The sequence below is a fragment of the Canis lupus genome, chromosome 23 (assembly GCF_011100685.1).
Source record: "Canis lupus familiaris isolate Mischka breed German Shepherd chromosome 23, alternate assembly UU_Cfam_GSD_1.0, whole genome shotgun sequence".
NCBI classification, from domain to species: Eukaryota; Metazoa; Chordata; class Mammalia; order Carnivora; family Canidae; genus Canis; species Canis lupus.
Window position 1 is genome coordinate 1692999 of NC_049244.1, and position 17837 is coordinate 1710835.

General features: G+C 38.5%; 1 protein-coding gene across 4 annotated transcripts in view; it reads right to left on the minus strand.

The window, feature by feature from the left end:
- The window catches only part of ABHD12 (abhydrolase domain containing 12, lysophospholipase), a 66534-nt gene that overhangs the window by 23588 nt on the left and 25109 nt on the right, over positions 1–17837 (minus strand). The gene's annotated exons all lie outside the window — the stretch shown is intronic.

Sequence of the window (17837 nt, forward strand, 5' to 3'; positions counted from 1 at the left end):
ATTTCTGGACTGTTTCCAAAATATTTAAGGTGGTTTTAAATATAGATCTAGAACTGCTGACACATGCAATAATACAGATGCATCTCAAAAGCATTCTGATAAATTAAATAAGACACATACAAAAGACCACATATTGTAGGATCTTATTTACCTAAAATTCTAGAAGAGACAAAACTATAGGGACAGACAAAAAGAACAGTGGTGGCTAGGGGTTGGGGATGCATGGAGATTGCAAGGGGCACAGGAAACTTTTAGAGGAATCCAAATAATTTTATCTTCATAAAAATGTGTGGGTACACATTTGTATTATAAATAATACCTTGACAAACATGCATAAGACAAACATGCATATCTGAGAGTATAATCCATTCACTCATTCACCTGCTTTATTTGATGCTAGTACTCTTTGGGCAGTAGATACTAGGGGAAGAAAAGGAAGGCATCTGCATGCATGCTATGTTCCCAGTTCAGTGGGGCAGACACAGAGCTCTGAGAGAGGCACCTGGTGTAGGGTGATCTGACCCAGTCTGGGCTGCCAAGGAAGAGGCCACTGGGAAGAAACACTAAGTTAGCAATACAGGAGTTAACTAGATGATGTGCAAGAAGAATTTAAAATGACATCTTAAAAAATAAAAAATAAAAAATAAAAAAAAAATAAAATGGCATCTTAGGGGTGTGTGGGTGGCTCGGTCTTCAGCTCAGGTCATGATCTCAGGATCCTGGGATGGAGTCTCACACTGGGCTCTCTACTCAGCAGGGAATATGTTTTTCCCTCTCCCTCTGTGCTCACATGTGTATGGACACACACTCTTTCTCATTCTCTCAAACAAACAAATAAATCTTTAAAAAAAATAAATGACATCTTAAATTCCATGCACAATCTGCCCTTTCAATGATGAAGAGTGTACAACATTGTGGGTAAAGGTGCTGGGTCTGAATTCAGATGAGCTAGATCAACATTTAACCTACCACTCACTAGCTGTGCAATCCTGGACAAGTTACTTAACCTCTCTCAGCTGTGGTTTCCTCCCTGCACAAAGGGCGTAAAAGTGGTACCTCCTTTGTGGGGATTACACATAGAGTGCACACATGAGTTCCACGTCCACAATATCTAAGCTGTCATCACCATCTTCTAATTCTCATTAAAGGAAAGAGCAGGGACTGGGCATAGTGAACAGCCCTGAAAGGGAAGGTTGAGCACAACGTGGTAAGTCCAAAGAGGCCAAGAAGAATTTAGGACGTCATTCTGGGAGAAAACAGAGAACCCATAAAAAAGAAAACAGCTTGCAATCAAATGCACAACCATCAACTGCCAGATGCACAGCTCATGCTTGGGTCCTCCACTCCAGCCACACTGGCCATTCCTATGTCCCTTGCATAATTTTGGTCACTCACCCTCCAGAGCCTGCATAAATGTGCAGTAGCACATTAGTATGGTGTCTAGGCAGCATGGAATTTTATGTCCTCAGAGAAAGGAAAACATAGGACCATACGAAGACTTGATCAAAAACATTCACAGTGGTGTGAAGCCTGGGTGGCTCAGTGGGTTGGGCTTCTACTCTTGGTTTTGGCTCAGGTTGTGACCTCAGGGGTCATAGAACTGAGCCCCATGTCGGGGGCTCTGCGCTCAGCATGGAATTTGCTTGGGGTTCTCTCTCTCCCTCTGCCCCTCCTCATACTCCTCTCTCTAAAATAAAATACCATAAAACAACCAAAAACATTTAAGAAGGTTTTATTCAAAATCGCCATTGAGATAATGCAAATGTCTCTCAGCAGGTGAATGGATGAACAAATAATGGTTTGTCCTTAGAATGGAATACTACATGGCACGAGAAAGGAGTCAGCTACTGATATATGCAAACACATGGATGAACCCCAAAATAATTATGCTGAGTGAGGGGCACCTGTTTGGCTCAGTCGGAAGAATGACCCTTGATCGCAGAGTCATGAGTTTGAGCCCCACACTGGAGACAGATTACATAAAAAAATTAAATTAAAAAAACCCAAAAAACAAAAAACCTATGCTGAGTCAAAGAAGCCCAACAAGATGGCCATGACACCAGCAGACTTCTGCTGTGATATATCATTTCACCTAAAAAGTATTCCTGTTCATCAGTAAAATCAGTATTGTCTTTTCTGTGCTGTTTCAGGGTGGTGGTTCCTCCACAGACAGTGGCTTTTCATCTTCCTTATATTTCAAAATAGTTTATATAAGATGGAAACTGTCTGTTTCTTATAAAGTTAAAATAATCTATCAAGAGAAACAAGAGAGAAGAGGATATAAACAATGTCAGGAAAAATATATAATTTTCTTCATTTCTTCTTAATTATACCTACTTCTTGTGACAATTTTGTTAATTTTCTCAGAAATTCCTTTAGTTGCAACTCTCACTATTGCTGGTAGTATTGCTACTTATGTAGTTACTCCTTGCTAGAAGCATTCCCTGTTCTCCATCACTGATAAGAATGAACATATCCCACACAGCCGAGGAAAGCGTCACCTCTAGGTGCTAAATAGCACCTGCATGCGACCTGGAGTAATCCTGGAGGCCCACCTTTCTCCACACTACACATATCCCCATGCAGAGCAACAATTTTTGCCACAGGCTATATATTCAGTGTGTTTGTCTTTAAAGGTTATTCATATTATCAGTACCATAAACAGATAATCTGAATCCCTTGTTAAGAAATAGAAAGGAACTGTAAAAATAAATGCAATGAATGGACTTAGGATGCAGCCCATCACTTGCATTTTTGGGCATTTATTCCAGTGAAATGAAGACTTATTTTAACACAGGAATTTGTACATGAATGTCTACAACAGCTCTATTCATAATAGCTCCACCTCAGTTGCTTCTCAAGAGGTGGATAAACAAACTGTCCCTATTGGCCATGGAGCACTAATCAGCAATAAAAATTATTGATTGTGCAACAACTTGGATGAACCTGGGAATTATGCTGAGTTTAAAAAGTCAATTAATCCCAAAAGGTCACATATTGTGTGAGTCCATTTATAAAAATGTTCTTGAATGATAAAGTGAGGGGCGCCTGGAGGCTCAGTTGGTTAAGCATCTGTCTTTGACTCAGGTCATGATCTCAGGGTCCTGGGATTGAGTCCCAAGTTGGGCTCCCTGCTCCTCTGCCTCTCCCCCTGCTTGTGTTCTCTCACGCAAATGAAGTAAAATATTTTTAAAAAGAAAAAAAGAAATGCCAAAGTGACAGATATGGAGATGAGTTTAGTGGTGCCTGGGTTTAGGGATGGGAGGGCAAAGGTGTGGGTGGCAATAAAGTGGTGGCAGGAAGCCTGATTAGGGTGGTACATGTGGTACCTATATCCACATGCAAAACAATCTAGACACAGACTTACATCCTTCACAGAAATGAACTGATAATGGCTCACAGAGCTAAATGTAAAATGTGAAGCTATAGAATTCCTACAAGATGGCAGAAGAAAATGTAGGTAACTTTGGGTGGGGTGGTGACTTATTGGATACCACATCGAAGGTTCAAACCATCAAAGAAACAATTGATAAGTTAGACTTTACTAAAATTAACAACTTCTGTTCTGTAAAAGACAGCATTAAGAGAATGAGAAGAGGGGATGCCTTTGGCTCAGGACCTTGTCATGATGTCAAGGTCCTGGAATCAAGCCTTGCATCAGGCTCCCTGCTCAAACAGGAGCCTGCTTCTCTCTCCCTGCCCCTCCCCTTCACTACTCATGCTCTCTCTCTCAAACAAATAAATAAAATCTTTTTTGGGGGGGATCCCTGGGTGGCTCAGCAGTTTGGCGCTGCCTTTGGCCCAGGGCGCGATCCTGGAGTCCCGGGATCGAGTCCTGCGTCGGGCTCCTGGCATGGAGCCTGCTTCTCCCTCCTCCTGTGTCTCTGCCTTTCTCTATGTCTATCATAAATAAATAAATAAATAAATAAATAAATAAATAAATAAATAAATAAATAAACAAACAAACAAACAAATCTAAAAAAATAAATCTTTTTTTTTTAAAAGAGAACATGAAAAGAGAAGCCAGACGGATCCCTGGGTGGCGCAGCGGTTTAGCGCCTGTCTTTGGCCCAGGGCGCGATCCTGGAGACCCGGGATCGAATCCCACGTCGGGCTCCCGGAGCATGGAGTCTGCTTCTCCCTCTGCCTGTGTCTCTGCCTCTCTCTCTCTGTGTGACTATCATAAATAAAAAAAAAAAAAAGAAGAAGAAGAAGAAAAGAGAAGCCAGAGACTGGGAAAAAACATTTGCAAGAGACGTATCTGATAAAGGACTAGTTTTAAAATATACAAAGGATTCCTAAAATTCAACAATGAGAAAACAATCCAATTAAAAGAAGAGCAAGAAACTTGAACAGATACCTCATCAAAAAAGATATATAAATGAGAAGCATATGAGAAGATGCTAAATATTATGTCATTGGGGAATTTCAAATTAAAACAATAAATTACCACCAGACACATATTACAATGGACAAACCCAAAATACAGTGCCAAATGCTGATGAGGACATGGAGAACAGGAACTCTCACTCACTGCTGGTGGAAAGGCAAAACGATGCAACCCCAATGGTGCTTTCTTACAAAACTAAACATACTCTCACCGTGCCATCTGGTAATCTCACTCCCTGGTGTTTACTCAAATGAGTAGAAAACATGTTCACAAGTAATTATAGTAGCTTTATTCATAGTTGCCTAAAGCTAGAAACAACGAAGATGACCTCCAGAAGGTAACTAGATAAACAAACTGTGGTACAACCAGACAACAGGATGTTATTTAGCTTAAAATGAAATGAGCTATTTAGCTATGAAAGGACTTGGAGCAAACTTATTATCAGTCAGTGGAACTTAACTGCTCCTTGTTGTGCCCAAGATCGCGAATCCAAGAAACCACCAAGGAGCCGACACCGATGCAAACACATGAGGGTTTATTGACAAGCTCGAGCTTGGGTCCAAGTATATCCAACACAGGGGAGCAGGGACTTGGACCCCGAGACTAAGAGGGGTAGCAGCTTTATAGGGACCAGTGGCCAATGGGATACGCAGAAAGTTGCACAGTCATGTCGGTCCACACGCAGGTGGCCAATCGAATTACATCTTACCCTATAGTATCCATTTGAGCTGGCCTATTACTTTGGTAAGAATCAATGCGCAGTTGTGGCGGGCACAGGGCGGGGTTACATTGTTGTGAGCCGATTTCCGATAAGGGTGTGTCCAGCGGCCTGACTAGGGTGGGGCAGCGCCTTAAGCAATAAGCAGGTCATGTGGGGGTCATACAGGAGGTGGCAGGTGCAGCATAAAATGGAGTTAGTTCTGCTCTGCTTGTCCAGGGGTAGGGGATTTTTGTTAAATTTTCTGGGTCCCACATCCTGAGTCAAAGAATCCAATCTGAAAAGGCTACATACTATATGATCACAACTACATGACACCTTGGAAAAGACACAACTACGGAGACAGTAAAAAGATTGTTGGTTGCCAGGGGTTAGCAGGATGGACGGATGAACGGGCAGAGCACAGAGGAACAATTGTGCATGGTACCACGACAGTGGGGATATGTCATCACACAGTTGGTAAAATCCCCAAATGTACAAGTTGAACCCGAATGTAAACTACGGACTTTGGGAGGTGATGATGTGTCCCCACGGGCTCATGACTGTAATAAATGTTCTATTATGGCGCAGGACATTGGCAGTGGGGGAGGTTCCCTGTGTGGGGGCAGAGGTATACTTGGAAGTGTCTGTACGTTCTGTTCAATTATGCTTGAATCTGAAGCTGCTCTAAAAACAGTTTAAGATCATCAATCTCACAGAATCAAAATAGAATGGCGGTTGTCAGGGGCTGTAAGGAGTGGGAAATGAGAGTTATTAATCAAATGCACCAAGTCTCAATCATGCAAGACGAGCAAGGTCAAGAGATCTACCATACAACACCACTCCTACAAGTAACAATATCCCTTTGTACACTTCACACATCTTACTAAGAGAGTAGGTATGCTAAGTGTTCTTAGGAAAATAAACTAAAACTTAACCTCTTGCTCTTGTTTTTAAGTGAACAATAAAAATGTTGCTTGTAGCTATCAAGTGTTTTGGGACTCCCCAGGAAACCTGAAGCCAAGGGTGGAAAATGAGGCCAGTGCTGGAGTGATAATTAGTGGTTAGTGACAGCAGATGGAACCAACAGTAAAGAGCACAATAAAGAAATTCACAGCACAAGCAAAAAAAAAAAAAAAAAAAAAAAAAAGAGCTTTTGTTTCAAAATCTCCACCGCTCTTATATTAATTAGAAAATGTATACCATTCTTATAATCAGAAAGTTCTAGACTTGTAAATAATAGGTTCTGCAAGAGTTCCATAACTAAAGGAAAAGGTTTTTGTAATCTAGAAATACAAGGCCTGCATGGTGTTCTCAGCATGCTCCTTCCTCCTTGTCCCCCAACTGCAGTGGTGCCCTAGTTGCCTACAAGGTGTGCCTGGGTAGCTCTCTGGGGCACGCTTCTTTCCTTCTCATCCTGAGAGACTCTCCTTATACATGACATGCGTTTCTAGATTTCTGATGCTATTTCTTTTCCTTTTTTCTTTTAAAGATTTTATTTATTTATTCATGAGAGAGAGAGAGAGAGAGGCAGAGACACAGGCAGAGACACAGGCAGAGGGAGAAGCAGGCTCCATGCAGGGAGCCCAACATGGGTCTCGATCCCGGGACTCCAGGATCACGCCCTGGGCCCAAGGCAGGCACCAAACCGCTGAGCCACCAGGGGATCCCTCTGATACTATTTCTTGATATGAATACAGGCACATCTCATTTTAGCGCGCTCTGCTTTACTGTGCTTTGCAAATATTGAGTTTTTTACAAATTGAAGATCTGTGGCAACTCTGCATCAAGCAAGTCTTCTGGTGCTATTTCTCCAATAGTATCTGCTCCCTTCATGTCTCTGGGTCACATTCTGGTAAGCCTCATAATTTTTCAAGCCTTTTCATTATTATTATATGTGTGATGGTGACCTGTGATCAGTGATTTTGACCTGCTGAAAGCCCAGATGATGGTTAGCATTTTTAACAAGTATTTGCAAATTAAGTTACATACCTTTTTTTAGACATAATGCTATTGTATACTTAATACACAAGAGTATAAACATAATTTTTATAGAACTACCTTTTATATGCACTGGGAAACCAAAAAATTTGTTTGGTTAGCTTTATTGCAGTATTTGTTTTTATCAGTGGTCTACAACTAAACCTGTAACATCTCCAAGGTATGCCCATATTTAATAATTAAGTATACGTTCTTTTAATACCCAAAAGTGTAAGCTCCCATAATGAAATTTAATTTCTCTAGATCTTATTTCAATCAGTGCTATGGTCGGTAATGAATCTCGTCAGGAAGCTTGAGTCTTTTTAAAAGGCGTACAGAGAAAAAAAATCTATTACCACTTGCATAATCAGCAAGATAAAAATATTTCGTTTAAAAAAAGTTCAAACAGAAAAAATACAAAACTGATTAACAAATCCAAGAGCTGTTTCTTCAAGAAAAAGCAAGAAAAAAACCAGCGACTTCTGGGCTAGAAAGAGAATATACAAAATTAGGGATCAGAAAAGTGAGGTAACCCCATATGAGATAATCTCTTTTAATAGAGAATATCACATACTTTGCTAAGCTAATAAATTTTTATAATTCAATTATGACTATTTTGTAAGAAAACATAGTGACAATCTTCTCAAATTGTTAGGGAAAAAAAATGAATGAAACCTAGAACTAAAGGAGGTACTGGGTAAAGCTATTGAAGAAATATATCCTGAAGGACACTGAACCCAGAAACACCAACAGGCACTCCCCCCTAACTTTTAAGAAATAATTATCAAATCATACCGTTAGCGGCAGAACACGGGAAACCAGAGAGAATGTTCAAAAGCAAAGCTGGTTTTAGTATAATCGACAAATACAATCAATACAGTCCCACAAAGAAAACTACCAATGAATTTCAAAGTACAAAGAGATGCAATAATCTTGGTAGTATAAAAGCATATTAGGTAGGAATGTAAAACAACACAGCTGATATGGAAAACAGCTTGGTAGGTCCTCAAAATGTTAAGCACAGAATTACCATATGATCCAGCAATTCCAATTCTTGGCTAAATACCCCACAGAACTAAAAACAGGTACTCAAGATACTGCAGACCGATGCTTACAGGTGCATTGTTCACAGCAGCTAAAAGGTGGAAGCAACCCAAGTGTCTTTCAATAGATGGATAAACAAAATGTGATACACACATACATAGAATATTATTCAGGCATAAAAAGGAATGAAATTCTGCTACAATTATACAACATACACGAACCTTAAAAACATTATGCTGCATGAAACAGGCCAGACACAAAAGGACAGACGCCAAGGACAAATATTCTATAATTCCACTTATAGGAGGCACCTAAAAATAGTCAAATTCATAGAGAAAGAAAGTAGAATTCTGTTCGCCAGGGGCTAGATGATGCATGGGGTGGGAAGGAGGAGCTATCATTTAATTGGTACAAAGCTTCTGTTTGAGATGATGGAAAAAATTCTGGAAATTGATAGGGGTGATGTCGCACAATGTGAATGTATTTAGAAATTGCCAGAGAATAAAAGAAAGGTATTAAAAGATTAACAAAGTTCAACATGTAGTCCCAATAACAAATATTTAATTAAGGACATTCCCTTAAGACCATATTCATACCTACCTCAAACCAGTAATTAAAAACAAGCATTACTGATACGAAAGACACTAGACAGATGATGTTCACTATTAGCATGATTTAATACTGTTCTAGAAGTGTAATTTAATAAAGCAAGAGAAGATACAAAGTATAACTATAAACACTGGAAGAGAAAAAATACTTGATAGTTGTCTTCAGACAAAATTCAAAAAACTACAAAAAACTAATGAATGAGAAAGTGGCCATTTGCCAAATAAACTCCAACAGCTTTCTGCATACCAAAATTTACAAATTAAAATGTGCATTGGAAAAGGTCCACACCACAATTAGAAGAAAGAATGTTTTAATTCTCCAATAATTGTCTTCACAGGAAATGAGAAAATTATGGAGCTATTTTATAGTCAGGGGTATGAAGTAAGATTTGGTATAATGATGAAACTGTTATGGGTCCTTTATGAGAAGATTTAATATTTCAGGGTATCTTTTCTCTTTTTGATGCTACTATAAATGGAACTATTTTCTTGACTTCATTTTTATTGTTCATTGTGAATGTATAGCAATACTACTGATTTTATGCAGTTGGGCCCTGATCCTTTTGTGTCTGGCCTGTTTCATGCAGCATAATGTTTTTAAGGTTCGTGTATGTTGTATCGTGTATAATTGTAGCAGAATTTCATTCCTTTTTATGCCTGAATAATATTCCATGTATGTGCGTATCACATTTTGTTTATCTATCTATTGAGAGACACTTGGGTTGCTTCCACCTTTTAGCTGCTGTGAACAATGCATCTGTAAGCATTGGTCTGCAGTATCTTGAGTACCTGTTTTTAGTTCTGTTTTTAGCCTTACCAATCCCCTGTGCAGTCAAACACCTGATATAACTTGGGGGGGGGGGTGAAGGGGAGAAGGAGTGGTAGGAGGAAAGAGAGAAAGAGAATCCCAAGTAGGCTGCGCTCCCAGAGCGGAGCCCAACATAGGGCTAGATCTCACCACCCTATGAGACCCTGAGACCATGACCTGAGCCGGAATCAAGAGTTGGACGCTTAACCCACTGAGCCACACAGGTGTCCCTAATCATAACTTTTTTTAAAAAACCTGATAACTTTTGGCTCCCTGAAAAGTTAGCTATTAACAACCTACTGTTGACCAGAAGCCTTACGTATAAAACAGTCAATTAACCTGTATTGTATACATTATACCCTGTATTCTTACAATACAGTAAGTCACAGAAAAGGAAATATTAAGAAAATTGTAAGAGAAAACAGAACTGTACTATAAAAAATCCATGAATAAGTGAACTCACACAGTTCCAACCTGCATTGTTCAAGGGTCAAGTTCATACTGATCTTATATCCAATAACCTAGCTGAACTTACAAGTTCTAATAGGTTTTCAGTAGATTTCTTACGGTTTTCTCTCTGTAAGACCATGCCATTTGCAAAGAGAAACAGTTGGGCTTCTTCCTTTCTGGTGTGAAGATAACCTGTCATTTCTTGCCCAATGGCCCTGGCTGGAACCTCCCACTACAATGATGAATAGAAGTGGTGAGAGTAGACACCCTTGTCTTTTTCTGGTTATTAGGGGGAAAGCACTTAGTCTTTGTCATGTATGATGTTAGCTATGCAGTTTTTTGATGTCCTTTATTAGACTAAGAAGTTCATTCTATTTCTAGTTTTTTGAGGGTTTTATCATGGAAGGGTATTGGACTTTGTCAAATGGTTTATCTGTGTCTATTAAGATGATCATGTGTTTTTTGTCCTCTATTAATATGGTGTATTTCACCAATTGATTTTTGTATGTTAAACCAGTCTTGCAGTCCAGGGATAAATCTCACTTGTTCATGGTGTATAGTGATTTTCTGTACTGTTGGATTTAGCCTGCTAGTATTTTGTTGAGAATTTCTGCATCTATATTAATAAGAGATACTGTCTATAGCTTTGTTTTGCAACGTCTTTGCCTGATTTTGGTATCAAGGTAATGTTAACCATATAGAATAGGTTGGGAAATGTTTCTTTATATTCTTTTTTTTTTTAATTCATGAAGAATTGATATAAATTCTTTAAATGTTTGGCAGAATTTACCAATGAAGCCACCTGGGTGTTGTTTTGTTGTTGTTTTTCCTAATTCAATCTTCTTACTTGTTACAGGTTTACTCAGAGTTCCTGTTTCTTTTTAATTCAGTTTCAATAATTTATGTGTTTCTAGTAATTTGCTTCTTTTTTTCAAAGACTTTAAAAATTTATTTATTTGAAAGCGAGTGAGAGAGAGCACAAGCAGGGGGAGGGGGCAGCAGGAGAGGGAGAAGGAGAAGCAGACTCCCCGCTGAGCAGGGAGTCCAATGCAGGGCTCCATCCCAGGACCATGACCAGAGCCAAAGGCAGACACTTTCTTGCCTGAGCCACCCAGGTGCCCGGAATCTATTTCATCTATGCTATCTACTTTAGTGGCATACAATTGTTTATTCTTTCACAATCCTTTTTATTTTTGTAAGGTCAGTAGTGCTGTCCCAACTTTCATTTCTGATTTTAGTTATTTGCATCTTCTTCTCTTGGTCGGTCTAGCCAAAGGTTTGTCAGTTTTGTTTCTCTGTTCAAAGAACCAACTTTCGGTTTTGCCGATTTTCTCTACTATTTTTCTACTTTTTTATTTCATTAATCTCTACTCTTATTTCCTTCTGCTTGTTTTAGATTTCGTCTAGTGTTATTCTTTTTCCAATGTTTTAAGGTAGGTTAGCTTACTGATTTGAGACCTTTTAAAAATTTTGTTATTTACAGCTATAAATTTCTAAGTAGTGCTTTAGCTACATTCCATAAAGTTTTGGTATGTTGTGTCTTGAAGTAGTTTCTAATTTCCCTTGTGAATTCTTTGATCCCTTGATTATAAGGTGTCTGTTTCATGAAACTGACCCTCAATATAAGGAATGCAATTTAAATACATGAAACACACTTTGCCGCTCAGCTACTGGGAAGCTGAAGATGGTATCTGCTTAACAATGTCAAAAATCCCTTTTGAAATTCACTGAATTCATTTTATTATGCACTCATGGGCTGACACCTGCAGTTTCAAAAACAACTCGCCATGTTCATAATGTCAACATGGGTCAGGGCAGAAAGAGAGAAAGACTAGAGAGAAAGCAAGGAGCAGAAGCTGCCCCTGGGAGTGGAAGGAGGAAGTCTTAAATAACTGATGCAGCCTCAGATGTCACCAGGGACCAAGCAGGGAAATGGACCTACATGAAGTGGTCTCTTCTCAGATCATGGGGAGAGAACATGCTCTACTTAATGGCAGATATTTCCACCCTAAAGTAATCTTTACATCACTTCTGGTGATTATCAATCCCTACACTGTACTGCTTAACACGGCTCTGGAACTAGGGTGCCCATGCCCCTGCAGAGGAGCAGTGCACAGCCTAGGTACAAGTAGCCGGACATGTGTGCACTTTTGACGAAACGGGCAAGCATGTAAGGACTTGAGGACCTGACTTTTTTTCCTTCTTTAAACATGTTTTCAGATAATATCTGGACCAGTCTTCTCCCATTGCTTTTGCTATCTCACTCTCATAAGAATTTTTAAATTGTGTATCTCTTTGCACATTTAAAAGTTGACCCCTAAAATTTGTTATAAGTTTAAAGGGGTGCTTGGATGACTCAGTTGGAAGAATATGCAACTCCTGATCTTGGGGTCATAAGTTCCAGCCTCAGGCTGGGCACAGAGATTACTTAAAAAAAAAAAAAAAAAAAAAAAAAAAAAAACATAGATACATACATACAAACAATTTAAGTTTAAAAGTTTTGGGGCACCTGGCTGGCTCACTTGGAAGAACATGCAACTCCTGATCTCAGGGTTGTGAGTTCAAGCCCCATGTTGGGTGTAGAGATTACTTAAAAATAAAATCTTAAGAAAAATCAAGGGTGCCTAGGTGGCACAGTTTGCTAAGCGCTGAACTCTTGATTTCGACTCAGGTCATGATCTCAGGGTCATGGGATCAAGCCCCACATTGGCTCTGTGCTCAGCAAGGAGTCTCTTTCTCCCTCTGACCATCCTGCCCACCACTCTCTCTTACTCTCAAACAAATCTTAAAAGAAAAGTTTTTAGGGGTGCCTGTGGGGCTCAGTCAGTTGGGTGTCCAACTCTTAGTATCAGCTTGAGTCATGGTCTCATGGATCCTGGAATTGAGCTCCAACTCGGGATCCCAGATCAGCAAGGAGTCTGCTTGAAGATCCCTTCCCCCTGCCCTTCCTCCTACTCGTGAGCACTCTCTTGCTCTCTCTCTCAAATAAATAATCTCTAAAAAATTTTTAAAATTAAATAAATAAGTTGACACACTTAAATAGGAAATAATTTTTGATATACAGTAAATACTGATCATTTAAAGTATATAACTCTCTTAAGTGTATGCAACAGAATCAAAATACCATAGTGACTTAATACCTACTATCATCCCCTCTGAAAATACATGAATATGCTAATTGTTAGGTCAGAAACCTGTGCTTCCTTTTTCCCCTTGAACTTACATTCCTATTTTGCTTCCCACAGTATAATCCTAATGTAGTATGTTTTATACTTCAAACTATTTGTTGATATTCTTGTTATATCCCTCTTGAACAAAAATGCATAACAGAAATAAAGGGGATCCCTGGGTGGAGCAGCGGTTTGGCGCCTGCCTTTGGCCCAGGGCGCGATCCTGGAGACCCGGGATCGAATCCCACGTCGGGCTCCCGGTGCATGGAGCCTGCTTCTCCCTCTGCCTGTGTCTCTGCCTCTCTCCCTCTCTCTTGGTGACTATCATAAATAAATAAAAATTAAAAAAAAAAAAACAGAAATAAAAACATTTTAATTTTTTTTTTTTTTTTTTTTTTATTATTTATTTATGATAGTCACAGAGAGAGAAAGAGAGAGAGGCAGAGACATAGGCAGAGGGAGAAGCAGGCTCCATGCACCGGAAGCCCGATGTGGGATTCGATCCCGGGTCTCCAGGATCGCGCCCTGGGCCAAAGGCAAGCGCCAAACCGCTGCGCCACCCAGGGATCCCAATAAAAACATTTTAAATCTCTGTAGCAATAAGATTCTACATTAAAACTTTCTTTCTGGGGATCCCTGGGTGGCACAGCGGTTTGGCGCCTGCCTTTGGCCCAGGTGCATGGAGCCTGCTTTTCCTTCTGCCTATGTCTCTGCCTCTCTCCCTCTCTCTGTGTGACTATCATTAAAAAAAAAAAAAAAAAAAAATTAAAACTTTCTTTCTGGGGGATCCCTGGGTGGCTCAGCAGTTTAGCGCCACCTTCAGTCCAGGGCATGATCCTGGAGTCCCGGGATCAAGTCCCACATCGCGCTCCCTACATGGAGCCTGCTTCTCCCTCTGCCTGTGTCTCTCTCTCTCTGTCTCTCATGAATAAATAAATAAAATCTTAAAAAAAATAAAACTGTTTCCTTTTGGATGAAGTTATTACAATTATTAATATACACAGTAATCAAGATGACAAATATATTTTGACAAATACACCTGTAATGAGATGGATTCCACTACTTTTCCAAGTGCATCATGTGTATAGATGTATGTAATTTATTGACAGAATAAAGGCAGGGGTTAGCATCAATTCTATTTGTTTTTGTTTTTAAATTGTAAGTGCTAGGGACTTCTTCAATCAATAAATGGGAACTGAAGTTTAGTATTACCACCACTTCTTTTAATTCCTTCAGGGTTATATGCCAAAAATCAGAGTGAAAAAATTGTTTTTGATGAACTGGTAGCTTAATTAAGCCCTCTTTAATATTTGTTGACAGCCAAGAATTTGATACCACCTAACTTGTAAAATATTTTTACGCCATTAGACATTCCCTTACTATTTATTTCTCAGCTTTTAACAAGATCTGAGCCTCTTGCTCACTTGGAGTCAACCTTGGTCTGCCCTTAGCATGGATCCTCCCCCACCCTGATAACTGATCAAGCCTCTCATCCCCTGTTTTTGATGTCTCAGTCCTTGTCCTGCCATTGGCAGGAATTAGGCCAATTTAGCAAGAATTGCTCTACATTTGATATGTCCTCTTAGTAAATTTCCATCCACTGATTTCCTTAAATCTGCTTGTTGGCTATAAATCCCAAGCTGTTTCCTCAAACGGATTCCAGACGGGACTGCACAAGGAACTGACCTTTCCCACCTGGCTCCTCCTTCTGCCTCCTCCAGCCCTCAGTCCACCCCCTAGACCTCTCCCTTCCCCGCAGTCAGTAGGACTTCAGGGCCTGCCTCCATCAGGGGCTCTGAAGGGACTCGGGGACCAGCAAACGCAAACCCTTGAGGCCTAAGAGAATCAGAAACAGGCTGGATATTCTACCCCCTTGGTTGAGCTATGGAAACACCTGGACTGCTGCTTGGTGTTTCCATAAAGTCCCTCACCCAAAATTACATATCAGGGGAGACAACAATCTTAAAAGCCTCTCCCACAAATATCAGCCCTCATATTAAGTATCTTAACTTGCTCCATCTCCCAAAAACACAATTCAGATAAAACCATCCAGCAGGGCCAGGAACCAACCCTTACATAAGCTACTGAGTTTTTTTATTAGTGTGTTTATGCCTGACTCATGGCTAGAATTTCAGAATGAAAGCAGTAAGATCTTTATTTGCATTGTTGGCATTTCATGTATGTATGTATGTATGTATGTATGTATGTATGTATGTATATATGTATATACACATTACCTATATGTGTTATTTTCCTACCTTCAGATGGTATTACCAAATTAAGTTATAAAATCCCTTAAAGGAGCTCTCTTCTAATTGGCTTAGAGAGAAATAAGCACTGATATAAATTAAATATTCCTCAAAATCTCAGAAATATAGGAACTAATCCAAATGTGCTTCAAGTTCACATGTAAAGATCAGTTTGGTATTGTCAGTTTAATAAAAACAGGTACATCTTCTGAGTTATCAGCATTTAAGTATACTATAAGCATAGATTGTAATTCCATTTGAGTAATAAAATAATCTCTCTACAAGTAAATCTACCAAGTAAATTTGCAGTAAAAATTGTCTGATATCCATTCCTTCATGCATATATTAAGCACAGCAATAAAACATAAAAAACATGTATTTAACTTTCTTAGGGTTTTTGCTTTTATAATTTTTTTGATACCTGCCTAACATGCACATGTTATACAGTTAACAGGGAAATAACTTTGATGATGGCTAGTTTTGCTTAATGTCTTATGGAATCTTTTCAGAACAACCCAAGCATAATTGTTAAGAACACAGATATCAGGTTGATATAAGTGAAATAAATATATTATAAATGGGTTTTTTAACAATAATTATGTTTCATAATATATATGCCTAAAAGTAGTTTTGAAAATCTTTACGTTAGGATAGGTTAAAGAATAAATACTCCTTAACTATCTAAATTAATTCTAGGTAAGAAAACATTAAAACAATCTTTAAGCATAAGTTTAACGTTATATACTTTTACCTTTTTATATTTATACAGTAAAGATGCTAAAAATAAGTATTTGAGATTGTTAATAAACATGTCCCTTTGGTCACACTGAAAAACTGTACTGTGAGGAAGCATTTACCTATAAAAACTGAAATGGTATATTCAAAAAATTTGCTAATCTGCTACAAAATGCTGGTATATGACAGACAATTCACAATCATTTTCATTTTCCTCTATAAGATAAAGATTAATGGTTACAAATTTTAACCATAATATGTAAATGAAACCATTAGAAATAAGAGTGAAAGGCAACTTTGCATGAAAAATATACAAGGAACACAGAATGTATTTTTGTTGAGAAAAATAGATTTTACACTAAAGTAAAACAACTTATTTTTCCAGAATAAGAAAAAGGGAGAGCAGATGGATTCAGAAAGTTGCAGAACTTTTGTCAAAAAGAATTTCATGTTGTGTGGTTAAAGCTGGCTAAGACTGGATGAATTTATCTATAAGGTTTTGTTTGTTTTGTTTTGGTTTTTTTTTTTAAATAAGCCTTGGTATCAACAATACCTATGTAAAACTAGAGTTTGGTTTCTTACTGTTAAAATTTTCTTAGGCAATAATTATGCCCTTAGAAGGAACTATAAAAGGTTTTTTCTTTACATTTTAAGCTATCTGCCTAGAAGACAAAGACTCTATGTCTTACCAGAATACTTTCCTGTGCCTTATTTTAATCTTTATCACGTTTTTGACTATTTAACCAAATATTCTCACTTTTAAAACACCTAGGGTTGTTTTGTTACAATCATATTATTTCCTACAGCTACTTTGAATTCTTTTATTGTCAATTTGCTTAAATAAGTAGCTATGTATTCTTTCACAGTGACCTAGGATCCTAGTTAGCGAAGCGTTCAAACCTTTTGACATTGTTGACAATTTGCGATAGTCTGCCTTCCTTCCCCATATCAAATCCTAATAAAACCTTCATCTCAAACTGACCTTGGGATTTCCCAGAAAGTCCCTGGAAAGTCACAAAGATTTGTTCTTTATCTTGTGAAAAGAGAGATGTTAAAAATAATTAGGTTTCTGGGATGTGTGGCTGGCTCAGTCCATAGAGCCTGTGACTCTTGATCTTGGGGCTGTCAGTGCAAGCCCCACGTTGTGTATAGAGATTACTTAAAATAAAAGCTTAAAAAAAATTAGGTTTGATATGTTGAGTTGCATATCAGCATTGTCAAATAAGAGATGTTCAACCTCCCCTAGGTTATATTTACATGAGAAATATCAGTAATGTAAGTATTTCAGAAATTGTAGGCAGTTCCTAGAAATGTGTCAATGCCCTTACTACCCATGATATGTATACCTGGCATAATGTAATATATATGCCTAGTATAACCAGTCATAACTCTGGTTAAGATTTAAAATGCTATCTGTCACAGAAATAACCAAATTTCCTTGACAATTGTTTTTTTATAATGAACTCTCATCAGATCTTTAACCGTGGTCATTTTAAGTTTTTTGTCATCCACAGATAGTTGTTTTACACAGATTCTTCCCTGAAAGTGTTTGCAATCCATTACAGTTTATAATTTGAGTGGAGTGTCATACTTGGGAACGATGCATACCATCACATATAATCAGACAGCTTTAAGGAACTAACATCTACTTTTTGGAGCCACTGCTTACAAAGAAGCTCTCTTGGAAAAACAGTCCTGGTACTTGA